The sequence below is a fragment of the Eleutherodactylus coqui genome, chromosome 7, assembly GCF_035609145.1.
Source record: "Eleutherodactylus coqui strain aEleCoq1 chromosome 7, aEleCoq1.hap1, whole genome shotgun sequence".
Classification (NCBI taxonomy): Eukaryota; Metazoa; Chordata; class Amphibia; order Anura; family Eleutherodactylidae; genus Eleutherodactylus; species Eleutherodactylus coqui.
Genome location: NC_089843.1, coordinates 170,391,327 through 170,408,580, shown reverse-complemented (window position 1 = coordinate 170,408,580; position 17,254 = coordinate 170,391,327). Strand labels below are relative to the sequence as shown.

General features: G+C 45.3%; 1 protein-coding gene and 1 long non-coding RNA gene across 2 annotated transcripts in view; one reads left to right on the top strand and one right to left on the bottom strand.

The window, feature by feature from the left end:
• TSPAN5 (tetraspanin 5) overlaps window positions 1-17,254 on the bottom strand; it is a 144,168-nt gene that overhangs the window by 103,312 nt on the left and 23,602 nt on the right. The gene's annotated exons all lie outside the window — the stretch shown is intronic.
• LOC136572966 (uncharacterized) lies at window positions 1,362-16,682 on the top strand. The gene is made up of 3 exons (XR_010785833.1): window positions 1,362-1,731; window positions 2,078-2,195; window positions 16,462-16,682. It is a non-coding gene; the product is annotated as an uncharacterized lncRNA (long non-coding RNA).

The window sequence follows — 17,254 nt, the reverse complement described above, 5'->3', positions numbered from 1 at the left end:
CCTCAGTATGTCCACTGCCGTGCATTCACACCTGTATGTTACAATCGTATAACTCGTTTCTGACAGCAGATATTTTATTTAACGTTTAAGGAATTTGGGATTAGGGAATTTTCAGCAACTCGCTAATATACAATTTATTACCTGTATCTATTGTCTTACAAGTTGGAGCAATTAGGGTCATTGTGCAAGATAAGCCCCAGATTCCCTGCAGCTGCCCTATCAGTGGTGTTAGAATCCGAGCTCTCTAAAAGGGTCCCTGGAGTCAGCGAAGTATGGAGAGAGGACGTGCATCAGCACAGGAGCCCCTGTGATCTCTCCATTCAAAGAACAGGTACCGTTAAGCCCTAATCTCTGTCTAGAGCTATTACCCGAATCTCCTCAGCTTCTATCACAAGTAATTTTGGTAATAGACATGTATTAGCACATTTCTGCTAACAATCTGTTTCAAGAGGCTACAAGGTTTATTCTATGTCCAATATGATGGAGTTTAAGGATTAGCCAAATATGAATTTATTTTCAGCCATTGTAAATGAGGATGATCCTTTGGCGGTTCCACATAATTTGCAAATAATTTGGGGGTTTTTTTCCTTAAAAAGAGAGCAGGACAGGAAAACTGAGAAAGGAATAACACACAAAACAGGATTATAATTATTTGGTTTCGGCTCTGCACCCTCAAGCAAATTACATGATATTCAAATTCTAAAAGGTTACAGGTTTTATCTCCAAGGAGAAGATATGTCTGCCACGGACAGAAAATGAAAGCTTCCAAGTAATTCACTCATCTGTTCCAATATGTAGAAACTCCAAGCTGTATAGGTACCAAACTAGTGCAAAACTAGTCTAGCCAGGAAGCCACTGAGCTACAACTAGCTGTCCAGCCACTTACAACACATGCAGTCCTCTGGATCAACACAGTAGGATAGACAGGCTGGACTAGATGGACAATGTCTTCATTCGGCCTTACATACTATGTTACTATGTTACTATGTCTTAAAGGGGTGGTCCGAGGTATAATATCTCAGTGCAACCCCTTCCACCTTATCCTACTTCCCTTTTACGACGTATCTTCTGCACGGACGGTGATTGCGTAATCTGCAATTCACATCCATTCGTATGAGACTGGCCTTACAGTCAAACTAAAATCTCCAGGTCCATTTCCATGTCAGTTTTCCCATTTTGTGTGTAATAGTAACATGTATTTCCCTGCCCATGTGTAGAACCTTACAGTATTCTTGTATCTAGTCGCCACCAGAAGTGTGGGTGGTGACAAGATACAGCATGCTTGACAGGCCGGCCACTCCCCCTCTCAGGTCCTGCCACTCAGTAACAGCACCTTACCTGGCGCTCCAGTGGCTTTGCTGGGCTGGACTTCCTGCAGTGGGCCGCGGACCTGGATAGTGAGGACCAGGGGCAGCAGAACGGCTTCCCTGGCGGCCTGCCTGCACTGGCCAGCGGCTGGGAACAGTGATGGAGCGGCGGCATAGCGTTTTCCCCGGCAGTCTCCCTGCACTCTGCAGCGGCGCCGGACACTCAGGAAGCGGCGGCAAAGTGGCTTCCGCGGCGGCAAAGTGGCTTCCCCGGCGGACTCTCTGCATTCTGCAGCGGTGCCAGACACTCAGGGAGCGGCAGTGGCAGACCGGCTTCTCCAGCGGACTACTTGAATTGGCCAGCGGCGGCGGACCCTGAGGGAGTGGGAAACCTGCAGCGGCGCCAGCACAGCGCTGGCTGACAGTGAGTCACAGAGGGAGAGAGGGAGACGCGTAGGCTGGAGGGCAGCGGGGACACTAACAAAAGTGCGGGGACAGCGCTGGGTGACGGTGTGGCTGGCATGGTGGGTTAGGGTTGGTTTCAGTGTTGGGGTTAATACTGAAACCAGCTGTAAGCGTAACCCTCCATCCCAGTATTAACTAAATCCCCACGCTCCTAGGATTTTCAAGGCTTGAACCAATCAGAAGCTAAGGGTGTGACAGGGGCGTTCCTGCTGTCAAACCCCTAGCTTCTGGTGGCGTCAAGATACAATAATACCGAACCTTGCATCTATCAGTGCTAAACCTAATTTGCCACTTTTCTGTTTAAGGCCCCAACTTATCCAGATCCATTTGTAACTGCATTCTGTCGTTGACCACTGAACAGGCTTTCAGATGTAATCCGAATATAACCTCAATGAGCTAACATCAGAGCAAACGGCTTATACAGTAGGTACATTCTCCGACTCCATGATAAACAAACATATGCATGCTCAAACTGACAGTGAATGCATGTCTGATGCCATAAAGAGATAGCTTTACGCGAAAAAAAAAAAAAAAAAAAAAATAGATTAGATCAACTCTTGATTTCGCTAGAAAAATAAAAGTGTACAAAATCTTCAATGTGTAAACAAGGCATAATTTTCGGCCTTTCATTATGGTCAAAAAGCCTAACAAAATCAAGTTGCCATTTAGAAAAGCCCTAAGTGTTTGAGCAGAATGTATAGGACTTAAGGTTTACTTCATTTTATTTGGATAAACCCGTAGTGGCAAACCTATGGCGCGTGTGCCAGGGAGCGCACATAGAGACCTCTCTACTGGCACGTGTGCCGACCGCTGCTCACCACAATAGTGATTGCCAGCCAGCCAGCTGGATGGTAATCACTTAGCGGTGCGGATCCCAGTGGACACTCTGACATCAGTGTGTGAACCCAGGATCCTCCATCCCTGGACTTCTCCTCTTTAGTTCCGCAGGAGAGGAGAAGAGAGGAAGAATCCAGGTGCACACACTGTAGTCAGTGTGCACAAGGCATCAGCGCCAAGAAGAGGAGGAGCAGCGCTGACTAAAAGGAAGAGGTCATTATATGGGTTGGGGGCTATTGCTACTGGGCTATTGTGAAGTTATTACTACTGAGGTCACTGGGGGGGGGGGGGGAGGGGTCACTATTACTACTGAGGCCACTATTACTACTGAGGTGACTGTAGGGGTCACTTACTACTGAGGCCAATGTGAGGGACACTAATACTAGTGAGGTCACTCTTCACGTGGCAGCGTACCTCAAGCTGACTTAGGGTATGTTTACACGTGGCGGAAATGCTATGGAATGTTCACAGCGGAGATTTCCATAGCAAAATTTACAGGATTTCCGCATCCAAAATCCGTGGATTTTGACTAGAAATCAACTGCATATGCTCAGCTGACTTCATACTATGCTGCGCTCCCCTCGCCTCCTATGTAGGTTTCCTCAGTCAGCGCTGCCTGGCTTCCGTCTCCCAGCGGCCAAGTCAGGTGTGGCCACTACAGGCCGCTGGAACCGGAAGCCAGGGAGCTCTGACAGCGGGAACCCTTCACAGGTGAGGGAGAGCGCTGCATAGAATGAAATCAGCTGCCGATATGCAACTGATTTCCAGTCAAAATCCGCACCTATGATACTCCAGAGCTCCAGCTAGGAAAAAAAAAAAAAACACACAGCGTTTCTTCCTGTCTATTTTGAAGCGGCCTTGTCCTTTTCAGAATAGCAGAGGCAAAAATCTTACGCCGTGATAAGCCCCGCCCCCTGATGTGTTGGCACTTTGCGATAAAAAAAAGTGGGTTTTGGGTTGCAGTTTGTGCACTCAGTCTCTAAAAGGTTCGCCATCACTGGGATAAACCATTTCCTAAGCTGAATGCCACTGACTACGGTCATCGGTGTTCACCGAACTACAGCAGGGTAGTAACACCACTGAAAGTCATATTGTTCAAGGCCTATAAAATACATGATTTGAAGCAAACCAAACTAGTCTTTATCCATATTACTCTGTTTCCCTGAAAATAAGACCTAGCATGATTTTCCAGAATTTTTGAGGATGCAAAATGATTTTTCAGGCTTTTTAAGGATGCTTAAAATATAAGCCCTACTCCAAAATTAAGCCCTGCTAACAGTTAATTAAAAGTCAATTTAAATAGGGTTCAGGCAGCTATACATGTAGAAAAGTTAAACCTTTTTGAACAAAAATTAATATAAGACACGGTCTTATTTTTGGGGAAACACGGTATATACAGTATATTTAATATATGAAGCGTCTAGATCAGTAATATAGAAAGTGTCATGTCTTTTCAACAAGCTGTGCTTTCTTCTCCCCACACATTTTTCAACAAGAATGTGGATTGTGGGAGGAATGTTGTGATACATCTTACAGTCCGCTTCACGATGGGACGGCTAGTCAGTAACGCCTTTGTTCATTAGGCGGGTCGCTGCTATACAGATCTGCCTCCGGTATCAGCAGATCAGCTCCCATGACATGTGCAGCGGATTCAGTATTGATCTCATCTCTCCAGACTCCCACAATCATCCAGATGTTTAAATGTATCAACCAAACATTAACTTGTAATATGAGATGTAGATTGTCAAACACCCACCATTACCCATTACACTCACGCAATGTAATATTATGCACTGGGCTGCCCGGAATTAGGACATTAACGGCTGATCATTAGTAGTGCAAAGTTCATCTGCGGAATATGAAAACTCATTAAAACTACACAGTTCTATTCCTCTGATAGATCCGTCCATGATGTATCACAGCCGTGTGAGAAGCCATAGTGTATGTGGAACACAAATCTTGTTTTCCTTCCATTTTGACCGATTTACTTGACATATATTCAGATTTTTTTGTAAATAAGACTGCGAGGCCTGAAGAAGAACGATCTGTGGTTGGCCTTTTGCTCACATAAAATGTGCAGCCAGACTTTGTCTTCGAAATGTATTAGTAAATAGAACTCATCATCTGTTTTAGGCAGTGCGGTATCCCGCGGGAGCAGACAGACGGATCTTCGCAGTTAGCCTATCTGGAGAATCGCGGCAATTCACAGCATGCTGCGATTTGCCGTCCGTGAGCGGAGAATCACTAGGATTCTCCGCTCGTGGACAGGGAGGGCTGTGCTTTCCATAACAATGCTATGGAAAGCGTTAACTGCGTTCCCTTCGGCTGGATTATCGCCACAGGGAACGCAAAGCAAAAATGCCCATGCACAGGAACCCTTAGGCTGCCTGTTCACGGGCGAGGTGTCCTTGCGAGGTCTGCAGCGATAAATCGGACAAAGAGCTCGCAGGACATGATTTCCATAGGATAACTATTCAAAGCGCAGCCTACTGCACACGTGCGGAAAATGATCGCAATGATTGCTAAACCCTCCTTCCCCACAGTGGAATATTGCTAGTGATATTCTGTCGCGGCCGTGGACAGGCGGCCTTTCTTTATTTGATCTTCTTTACACTAAGGCCTGTCTCACACATGCGTTCCTGAACCGCGTTTGAGTGGTGTTTTTGAACACGTCACAGCTTTTGACAGCGCATTTCAATGCACCCCATCATTGTGATGGCTGATGAGACGCGTTAAAAAGCGCTAAAACACGAGAAAAATAGAACGGACAATGCCTTACAAAAAAAACAAAAAGCACGCTGAATTTGAGCACGTGTCTGCGAATCTCCATTGAAATCAATGGTGGCATTGTACCATGGTTAGCACCATGCTTGGGAAGCTGCGGTAAAAAGCGGCGTGTGTGGGGGAGTCCAATACAATAGCAAAGCTGTGGCAGCATGTAATGATGCGAAAAAAAAGGCTTCTTGATTAAAGGAGCATATTTTATTGTTTCACAGTTTTAAAAGAGGCGACATTTCAACCTAAAAAACAAGGCCTTTTTCAAGCCAACAAACTAGTAAAAACACGGTTCAAACTCCATGTTCCGTTGCTGGCTCCATGTTCCGGAACATGGAGTTTGAACCGTGTTTTCACTAGTTTGTTGGCTTGAAAAAGACCTTGTTTGTAAGTCGAAACGTCGCCTCTTTTAAAACTGTGAAACAATAAAATATGCTCCTTTAACCCCTTGAGTGGCGGGTTTCCTACCACCCTGTCGTGCCCACCAGGGCAGGTTTTTTAAAATGGTCTAATCATTGAATTTCAACTAATTTTGCAGTTGCGTCTCAAGAGCCATAACTTTTTCATTTTTCCATTGACATGGCCATATGAGGGCTTGTTTTTTGCGGGACAAGTTGTGATTTTTTAAACAGGGGGGAGGAAAAAAAGAAATGGGGAAAAAAGAAAAAAAGGGGCCATGTCATTAAGGGGTTAAATAATGTATTAACTTCCTTCTCTGGGTCATTACGACGCACACGGATACCACATGTGTAATTGTATTTTTGATTTTTTACAAAGTAAAGGGAGGCAAGTGTTTTTTTAATTTTTTTAATAATTTTTTAACTTTTTTTTTTTTTCAATTTTTTTTACTTTTTTTTTTTTTTTGTCCCTTTAGGGGACTTCCACAGGGACCCATCAGGACCCCTGATCCCATTCCGGGGGTCCGATGGTGACAGCCCTTTACATGCTGCAGTGACAGCCCTTTACATGCTGCAGTCACATAGACTGCAGCATGTAAAGGGTTAACACAACAGAGATCGGAGGTTTTCTCTGATCTCTGCTGTAAGAGCTAGTACCTAGCTGTCCTCTGACAGCTAACAACCAGCTCTCCCTGCCACAGAGACCATCGGCTTGCTTCTGACAAGCCGATGGTCTCTATGGCAACTTGTAAACAAAGCAGGACATTGCCGACATATTGGCAATACCTTCTGCTGGTTTTTCAAAGCCCTTGCTTTGTTCTCTGTGGGTCTGTGCAGGCAGAGCACACTGTCACAGCTTGTGGCATTGTGCTCTGCAGCTCCCATAGTGATACATAGCCTGGAAATCTTCCGGGCTATGTTGCTATGAGCAGTGGAGCTCGTCCCCAGAAATTTTCCGGGCGTGCCACTCAAGGGGTTAATCAAGAAGCCCCCCCCCCCTTCCCCACACACACACACACACAAGTTTTCTTTTCTGGCGGAGTCGAGTGAGTGCCATGGTTCTTTTTTGCTAATTACTGTGTGTGTGGGAGTGACCTTAGACCTCCTCTAAGCTTAGGAATACTTCTAGATTACCAATTAATGATCCCAGACAGCGCGCGACCAAAAGACCGACGTCACTGCATGAGCTAAAAGTCATAACAAGTTATGCATATATTGAATCAGGTGACTCTTGGTCACCTGCATCAATATATTTGTCTAAAAGGACTATATATTCTCTGACAGTTTGAGAAATAAACGGAATCATGCTACTCGTATTAACCCTTAATATGGAACAGCAAGAATATACATATAGCGCTACATTTCGCTGACAGCGGTAAATGTTGCTCAAGGTATAGGAGATATGGATTTATCATGGAAGGGAAGTGTAAGATGAAGACCCTTCTAGAGAGGATGAGGTGGTCTATGGTTAGCATCCAGCTGGATCCAAATGTCATCAGAAGCTCTTGTACTGTTCATGCAGAAGAGCCTTCAGCTCTTGGAGTCTACCTATAAGTAAGGCCATGTCCACATCTGCATTAGGAACCTCTGATCGGAGGTGCCGGCATAGAATGCGGGAAGAGAGAGTCCAGCATGAAGGACTTTTTTGTCCAGTAAAATGCTCAATAGCTGAACAGACAAAACAAACACCATTAAAGTCAATGAGGTCCGTTTGGTTCCATCATAAGACGGCAAGGGGCAGAACATAGGAAGAGAGAACACCTGAAAGCAGGTGTGAACACAGCCTAAACTACTCGATTTTGTATCTCTTGCAGAGCACGTATGTAGACAGAAGTATCACACTAGTATACGGTGACGCCTCTAGTATTATTCTGCTAATCTGTTACAGTACTAGGTCACCAAGATATTGCAGCTAACAACTATAGCACTCCAGACTGAAGTTATTTTAGTGGTTTTTGCCTTTTTTTTTTTTTTAGCACAAATTTATAAAAAGCAGAACATGTGCACAATTTTACAACCTAACAATGTCAAGGATCTGTAACCATCCTGGGCTCTTGTCTTCTACCCAAGAAGGAGGCCCATTTAAAAAATATGTAATCCGACAGATTCCACTTGCTTCCATATATGAATCATACCAAACATGGTGATTCACATTCGATATTACCCCATCTAATATTGGAGAGTGTGGCAAGTGGGGTTCCTTGCCTGCGGATCACCGAACTCTGTCAGTAATATGGGCACCACACGGGTAAACAGGCTCCAGGAGACTTGATTTCTTTTAAAATTGGCACCTGCCAGCATTTATTCACAGCAACAATACAGCATATCACAGTCCATATAGAAAGTCCTGGGTTTACAACCCACATGGTCCCAGTCACTACCCCTGCCCAGGGTGTCTGGAGGCGTCCTCCTCTCTCAGATGGGTAACTGGCTCAAACTGGTCCGCACCAGAACCCAGGCTCCTTCACAGCCTCTCACTGGACCACACTGGAGCTCTGGCTAGCAGCCCTTCTGCTCCACTGAGCTATTACTTTTCCTGAGTGTGGCAGGAACTGATCTTTTTATCTTCCTGCCACACCCACAGCGTTAACCTTCTTTGCAGTACCAGAATGCCTGCCTCTAGCCCTCTCCAGGTCACTCTGCATACTGCACCCCCACAAGAGATTAATTTTACAATCAGCTACCAGCTCTAATCCAGCTGCCATAAAAATCCTGTGTAACCCATCTACATTTATAGAGTATAACATAAAATCCAATATTCGGTTAAGCCGGCGTTGGAAGAGGAAAAATATTTTCATGGTATTTCTTAGAAATTAATCCAAATACGTCTTTCAAGAATTTCCGTATTACGGGACATTCTGACCAGATATATATCAAGTTACCTTTGGCAAGACACTGACACCAACACACATCCAAATTAATAGGATACGATTTAGCTAGCCTGGCAGGGGGTTCAACACCATTTTAGCTGGAGTTTACATGTAGTCTCTAGATGATTTATGCAATATATGTATTTAGTGGACCACCGCAAAACTTGGTGCCAACTTTGTAAGGAAAAATGTTTTCATTAAGACAGTTTCCCAGTTCATCATATAACTCATTTTGTCGCTCTACCTACAGCATAACATGTCATTATAAATAGAAGAAATGCCTCCTTTAATAGGATTCCCGAATGTATCAGTGAACTCCTTGTAGTTAATCTTGCGCTAAATCATGAATCTTATCAATATCAAGCCAATGAGCACCAATGAGTGCTCTAATCTGCATATACAGGTAAAAGCTGAATTGGGAAGACTATATGAAATACATCATTCAGAGAATGGTCTAAGCTGCCTATGAGCACATATGTCCATCAGTGATCTTACACTGAGTTTTATACCAGGGATCCCAAAAGAATATTAATGAAAACACTGAGAGGCTAATTTTTATAGCATTTTGTAATTATTGAAGCTCTTTGAGCACTGGCCCCAGGCTTTGTGTTCTCCCTTAGTTAGGAGGGTCCCCGGCTGCCCGCTGTTCTGTAGGCTGAGGGAGGTCCCCAACAAATCACTCAGCCAGGCAACTATTGCACCGCAACCCATCAGCGGTAATTGTGCACCAGTAGTCCAGACTGGCCATTTGCGGTCAGATTAACGGTGGACCATGCTGCTTCCTCGACACGGTTTACAATAGGAGGGCATGATGGGGTGGCGTTAAGTTCCGCCCCCTCCTACTGCAAACAGTGGGGAAGGGTGGAGAGGGTGCGGGAGCTCAGTGCACTGCTCCCGGGTCGCTTCCTCCCCCTGCAGAGAGGGACAGCGTATATGGGCTGGGCGTGAAAACCCGGCCGATATAGGCCGCCTGCAGACGGCTGTGTCGAATCCCGCTGCGAGGACCCAACCTGTGCCCCTACAGGGACCAGTGCGGTGCTGAACTCTCCCACAGCTCCGGCTGTTTGATGTGCTAGCTGCCGGCCAGCCTGCGCATGCGTAGAGTGGAGTCAGCGGCCCGGGAGAGACATTTCAGTGCGGGCCTCTGCGAGACCCGCACAGAAATAGAGCATGGCGCGATTTGTTTTCCGCATGCATTTTCACGTGAACAAAATCATGTCCGTCTGCATAGGATTGTGTATTGTAATGCAATTCTATGCAGGCGGGCAGGGGCGGGAATTCTGAAAAAAAATCCCACCCCAGAATTTCCGCCCATGTGCAGGGGGCCATACGCACGTCGGAATAAGCCCTCAGACAGATAAGCTGCTCCGATATCCCAATTGTGCTTTTGTCAAGTAAGCTACAATGACCTCACTACTGGGTTTTAGTCGTAAGTCGCTGTGACATCACAACCATGTTACTGTCATGTAAAGAGTTAACAGCTGCTGACATCACATGTGCGTGAACATAAACCCCTGTGAAATCACACAAGTTTCAGACAATACTTTCTAGTCTGGTAAGTTATTGTGATAGAAGAGTGTTTCAGTCAGGTAATCTGCTGTGACAGAACTAGATTAGGTCAAGTAAGCTGAGGAATGGATATACAATATGGTCTATGTTCACACTGTACCAATCCTAGGAGAAATTACCCTTTCAACACAACAGTTTTAGGGTGCCTACCTACTATCGTCACGTTTTGACTGCGAAACTCGCAGAAGTTTTTTTCTCCAGGTGTCTATGGGACTAGTTAATGTTAAAATTGCATCGCGACAAAAACCGCAAATTTACCGCAAAATCCTGATTTTGTTGCATCGCGATTTGACATTAAGTCCCATAGACACTTGGAGAAAAAAAAAACGCTGTGAATTTCGCAGTGAAAAAGAACTGTAGTGGGTAGGCACCCTTATGGCAAAATGCTATTCGTCAAACTGAGGTTTAATAAGTTCGTTATCAGTCCACAGTCTCCTTCTATCTGCACCTGCAGCCATGTTTTGGCAGGCATTAGTTAAGATTGAATGCCAGTCACCCTAGCATTCACCTCCCATTACAGAAAAGCTGTATTTGCATGTTTTCAGTATGACACATGATAATAACATCTTTACAATGTGTTTCACATGAGCTATTAAACGCCTTGCAGGCCAAAATAATCAACAGAAACAGAAGAGAGTCTGCGCCATTCCCTAATGTAATAAATAACTTTGTTCATCCCAAAACCATCTGTTTTTTATTTTTAAGTGTCAACTATTTCCCATCTAATATTGTCCTCAACCCAAAGCCTCACAACTTCCTAGCTGCTTGCTCGATCTTAGTCCATTTACTTCTACTGCTTTACCTCAGTTCCAAACTGCCCATAACGTTCTATTCTGTCATCAGGTGCAGAATTTTGGATTCCCTATACAGAAAGTTGACCTCCAAAAGTAGGACACAGAAATTAGGAGCTATTCGATCAGTTCAAGGACAACGTCAGCCAACACCCTAACAACATGCCAGAATACAGCGTACCGATGGACTCAGATGAAGAGTTCAACTAAAAAGCATCATTCCATAATTCACTAGAGAAGCTTGATCATTAGCTGGCAGGTCTAACGGGGTTGTCCCACTTCTAGCTGTTTTGCAACAGGAAGCCAACAGCTCCGTACATTGTGAAGTACCCCGCTTTGGGTCTGCAGGCTGTGTCCCATTCACTTCAATAGCACACAGCCTGCAGTACTAACCCTGGCCACTGTGCTACATACAGAGCTGTCTGCAGCAAAACAGCTAGAAGTAGGACAATCCCTTCAACTGATGAATGATCCAGTCCTGTTACCAAACGCTTATGTGATGGTTATACTTCAGAGAAATTATTAGACAAGGAATGCAAGATATTTCCATTGACTTCTATGGGAAAAGAAAGCACAACTGACACAAAGTCACACGATGCAACTGAAGTCATAAGACACTCTTGCACAAGGTCATCGCGCCCTAGTCTAATAGGAAATATTGTGGAAGGGTGTACAAGAAGAAACACTGTGAACCAGACAGATACATGAAGATTATAAAGGAAGTGAGCAATGTGCTTGTTTATGCAAAGTATAATTTTATGATGTTTTAGGACTAAACTAACCATAGGCATGAGAAAACTATTGGCAGATAGCCATCGGCCTCAACCTCCCCAAAAATATTCACGCTCATTGTCAGCCAAGAGCGCATGTTGTTTCCCATTGGGGAGAGGGGAATAAGCCACAGCTAGACACCATGTATCCCCTGTAAGAATAAAGGACCAGGCATTAAAGGGGTTGTCTCGCGAAAGCAAGTGGGGGCACTTCTGTATGGCCATATTAATGCACTTTGTAATGTACATCGTGCATTAAACATGAGCCACACAGACGTTATTCACTTACCTTCCCTGTGCTGGCGTCCCCGTCTCCATGGTTCCGTCTAACTTCAGCGTCTAATCGCCCGATTAGACGCACTTGCGTGTCATCGCGTAGCTCCGCCCCATCACGTGTGCCGATTCCAGCCTCCTGATTGGCTGGAATCGGCACGTGTGATGGGGCGGAGCTACGCGATGATGCGTAGAAGGGGCGGAGCCAGAACGCCGCTCGTGCCAGACCGAGCCGAAGGCAGAAGACCTTCTGCACAAGCGCGTCTAATCGGGCGATTAGACGCTGAAGTTAGACGGAGCCATGGAGACGGGGACGCCAGCGCAGGGAAGGTAAGTGAATAACTTCTGTATGGCTCATATTTAATGCACGATGCATATTACAAAGTGCATTAATATGGCCATACAAAAGTACTTAACCCCACTTGCTTTCTCGAGACAACCCCTTTAAATCCAACATGGCCAGTCATTTTTCTAGAGTATTTGCTGTCTGGTAGCCCCCATACACAAAAGATGGAAGTGATGCCATATTACTAGGATATGCCACTGCTTAATGATCGATGGAGGGCCAACCTCTGGAAACCCCCTCCAATCCTCTTCAAAGGACCAACCTCTGGAAACCCCTTCAAAGGTGGCCATAGATTATTGTCTGGCAACCATGTCTTCTGACCCAATCACATACAAGTGCACTTTAGCTTGGCATGCAAATGTTCCAAATGGAAAAAGGGGAGTGAGCCGCTGCCAGACACCTTTGGTGGTAGCTTATTTTGCAGAGAACAAAATGATTGGGCATGATAACACCCAGCTGCCTGATCCTTCCATCTCCCAACATATGCAATTAGAGAAGAGTGAAGAAACCCCCCATACATATTAGATGATTGGCTGATGCCGCCAAAACTGAGGCATTCAGTCAAGTGTATGACTAGCCTAAGGGGTCTGTCTACACTGTTTTCAGTAGCAAAAAGGAAAATTGGGAATGCATCTGCGAGTTAGAATACAGGCTGTGACTCACATCACTAACACCCCTCGATCCTAGATTCTGCACCCAGGGAAAGTGCGAAACTATCACAGGTATTGAAATGAGACACAGATTACAGAATAGGAGGTCAACGACAGAGTTACAACAAAATAGTAACCTTTTTATTAGGAAATAACTGAAAGAACAGTGTTATGTAGTTCAGGCCACAGTTCAGTAAATAATTTCCCTTTCACTGTACCATGGTGCGAACCTGACTATCACTACCTAAGGCTGCATTCAGACGAACGTATATCGGCTTGGTTTTCACGCCGAGCCAATATACGTTGTGCTCGTGTGCAGGGGATGGAAGAGCCAGGAGCAGGAACTGAGCTCCTGCCCCCTCTCTGCCTCCTCTCCGCCCCTCTGCACTATTTGCAATTGGGAGAGATGGAACGGGGGCGGGGCTAATTCGCGGAACTTAGCCCCACCCCGTCCCGCCTCCTTTCATAGCAAAAAGTGCAGAGGGGCGGAGAGGAGGCAGAGAGGGGGCGGGAGCTCAGTTCCTGCTCCTGGCTCTTCCATCCTCCCCCCCCCCTGCACATGAGGACAACGTATATCGGCTAGGCGTGAAAACCGAGCCGATATACGTTCGTCTGAATGCACCCTAAGGATGTTAATGATGTTATTTGCATACTAGGAAATAATAATTCACACTTCATACTGGATAATAATGTTTGCAACTTACACTGGCGATAAGGTAACTTAAACCTCAACACAGTCCATTAGAACAGCAATCGCTATATTTGTAGTTAACAAGAATACTGTTTGCAACAGGTGAATTGATAAAACTCTCAGGCCTCATGTCCATGGGCGGGTTGGATTCTGCATGCGGGAGCCAGCAATAGAATCCGACCCTGCCATCAGCGCGTACCTCACATTTTCTACACTGCAGATGGCTGGCCAGCAGGGTACGCCGTCAAACATGCACAGTACAGATTTTTTTTCTTCAAATCTCCTGCTTTTCCCGTGAAATCCACGGCACGTCTGCAATGTTAACGGATAGGCCACGGATTGGATGGCTTCCATTGACTTCAATGGAAGCTGTCCATAGGGAATCCGCACTAAAATAGAGCATGTTGTGACTTGTTTTCCGCACACGGAACCCAAAAAACAAATCCGCATGTGTAGGTGCAGATGCCAATGCTTCCCTATGGGCGGCTTGAAATGCAAATCAAATCCGCCCGTGGCCATTGGGCCTAATATTGTGGTTCAATAGTTCCAGGATGGATTCTGGTAAAATTGAAGGTTGCAGTCCTCTACTGCGTATACGTGCCTTACCATAAACTTATGTACAAAAGGGTGGCGTTTATCATGTTACCCAGCTAGCAGGCCTGCTTAGACCCTAGAAAGTCACTGTTGATGTGCACACTGTTTGGCTATTAATGAGGCCGATCTCACTTACAACCAGATGCTGCAGAAATTCTCTTGAACCATTGTATCTGTGGCGCAGTTTTGAAATCTCCACTGCAGATTGTTGCTCCTCAGTCAGCAACTGCTCCACAGATTTGGCTCTCACTGTCTCTGTTCCTGTCTCTTGGCAGATCAAGGCAGTATTGACCATGCAACTAGGAGTACTCGCTTCCCTTCAGCTCCACCTACTGTTCCTATGGTTCTCCTGCAGTGTCCCAGAAGCAACTCTTCATTGCAGCGCACAGGTCCCCTGCACTCTTCCCCTCTGGCACAGCATAAAAATTCTTTATCTAGTGCTCCAGAACCTTCAGGACCTTTCAAAACATGTGACCTCCGGACAGCCAATCAAAGGGCAGCACACAGGATCAATATCTGGGTACAGCTTTAAAACTGACCACTAGAGGTTAGTACTACCCCAGCTCTAAGGCAAGCTTAACCCTTTAGTGCGAGTCACTTACAAAATGACACAAAGGCAGCCTATGCATTTGCGCATGAAAATAGCACATGTTGAACTAATTAACTTAATTGCCCACTTCAATCAATGGGAGCATGCTTGCATGTTTTTTGTGCGCGCAAAAAGTGCAACAAAGCATGCGTTTGCGCATGCAAATACGCACCACAAATGCACTTATGCCGATGTGACACCAGCCTTATGTTGTCGTTAGTTCACGTACGTAGGGCTTATTTAGACGACCGTATATCGGCTCGTGTTTTTACACCGAGCCTATATACGGTGTCCTTGTCTGCTTGGGGGGAAGAGCCAGGAGCAGGACCTGAGTTCCCGCCCCTTGCTATTTGCAATGGGAGGGGTGGGACGGGGCAGAGCTGAGCGCTGGTACTCCATCTCGCCCCCTCCTATTGCAAATAGTGGAGAGGAGTGGAGAGGAGTGGAGAGGGGGCGGGAGCTCAGTTCCTGCTCCTGGCTCTTCCATCCTCCTCCTCCTGCAGGCAAGGACACCGTAGATCAGCTCGGCGTGAAAACGCAGCCGATATACGGTCGTCTGAAATAGCCCTTAGACCTACGATCTGGTCAGGACTTACAATCATATTACGGATGCATTGTAGCCTATCTGAATGATGCCTGAACATTTTTGTAATTTACAAGGAAAGTCAACGGGCAGAAGGATCGAAACATTAGCATAGAATGCATTTAGCTCAATCTGGAGAAACAAAAAGTAAAAAACTTCTTTTTTTTTTTTTTTTTTTTTAATAAAGTGAAGAAATGGATCCAATAATGGATGTAAACCTACCAGAAATATACCAAATGCTTAGTATTTTTTTAGAAACAGCATGACTCACAGCAATAAAAGCTATGCAGGTAGTTCGGAGAGTCAAAGGCATTTTCCTAGCCTGGAAACAATTTTCAGCAATATAGTGCTCGAGTGTAACATAAAAATGGCAGAAGCAGCTGTATATTCAGAGTCTGTCATTCGGTGTGCTCCGCAGAGAACGACATGCAGGCTACTGTTTAGAAGGTTGGTTTTGCTGATGTTAACATTACTGCCGTATTGTAATCAATGTGACGGTTTTTGGACTATTCTGCTCTTCCCAAAAACACATAAAAGCCTGTTTTCTTATAATGTGCACATATGGAAAACAGTTATTGCTTCCCAATGTACAACCATAGGAATTTATGTCCTGCGCAATATGAAAATCTGCAATCGTATCTATATTGGGAGGGGGGGGGGGGGACTGTTCTTTTGCTTTATTATTACATTTTTTAAAATTTTATTAAAGATTTTCCAGGACTAGAAACAACTCATTCATCAGCCTTTCTGGGCACGAAAAGTAACAATTCGACAGAGATTTATGGAGTTGGGGTTTCATTTACCCACAAACATCCCTGCCGGCAGAGTTCTGCTACACGACGCATCTATGCTATTTAGTTATGTGCGTCCAGGCTCCCCCCTCCATTGATCTTTAACGGAATAGGTCAATGAAATCCTCTGTGACTGTATTGCTTTTTCCATGTTGTAAATAGGAGAACTAAAGGACCAGGTCAGCTTCACCATTGATCGATCACTCCCTTGGTATCCGGCGTGGACTACACAGCGACTTTAACCGGGAGCTATGATGTAACCCATAGGATTACACCACATTCAGCTACACGTTATGAAACGCTGCTGCATGACTTATGTATCAGGATAAAGAAAGGCACTTAAAAAGGTTTGTTCCGCCGTAAACCATTTATAGTATTAAGACAGCCATTAATAGTAGATAGACAGGTGTTCATCACCCAGGACCACTGCTAATCAGCTATCCACTGGGCCCCTACACTTGTACAGTGAGCTGGTTTCTGCAGGAAGCAGATAGCTCTGTTCTTACTCCAGTGGCCAAGCTCAGTATTGCAGGCCAAGTTCCCATTCATTTCAATGCCTGAAAATACCAAGCCTGGCCACTGCAGTATAAGAACAGGGCCAACTGCATGAGTGTAGCAGCCTGATGAACTGTTGGTCAGTGGGGGTCCCAGGCAACGGACACCTGTCAATCTACTATTGATGACCTGTCCTGAGGATATGCCATAATTAGTTTACAACTGGCAACCCTTTTAACAAATCCTGCAAAAGCCCTGAAACTTGATCTAGTTTGATTGGCGCTTCATGGGAGAGGTAGATGTGTAACTCAGGCTTAGGGCTCCTTCACACAGGTTTATTCATGTGCAGAGTTTGCACGCGCAATACGCAGAGAAAGAAGAACTTTTGTTTTTGAGGAGTTCATTCTCAATGGGTTAGTTTGCGCACACATGCTTTAATTTTGTATGAATTTGTGCACCA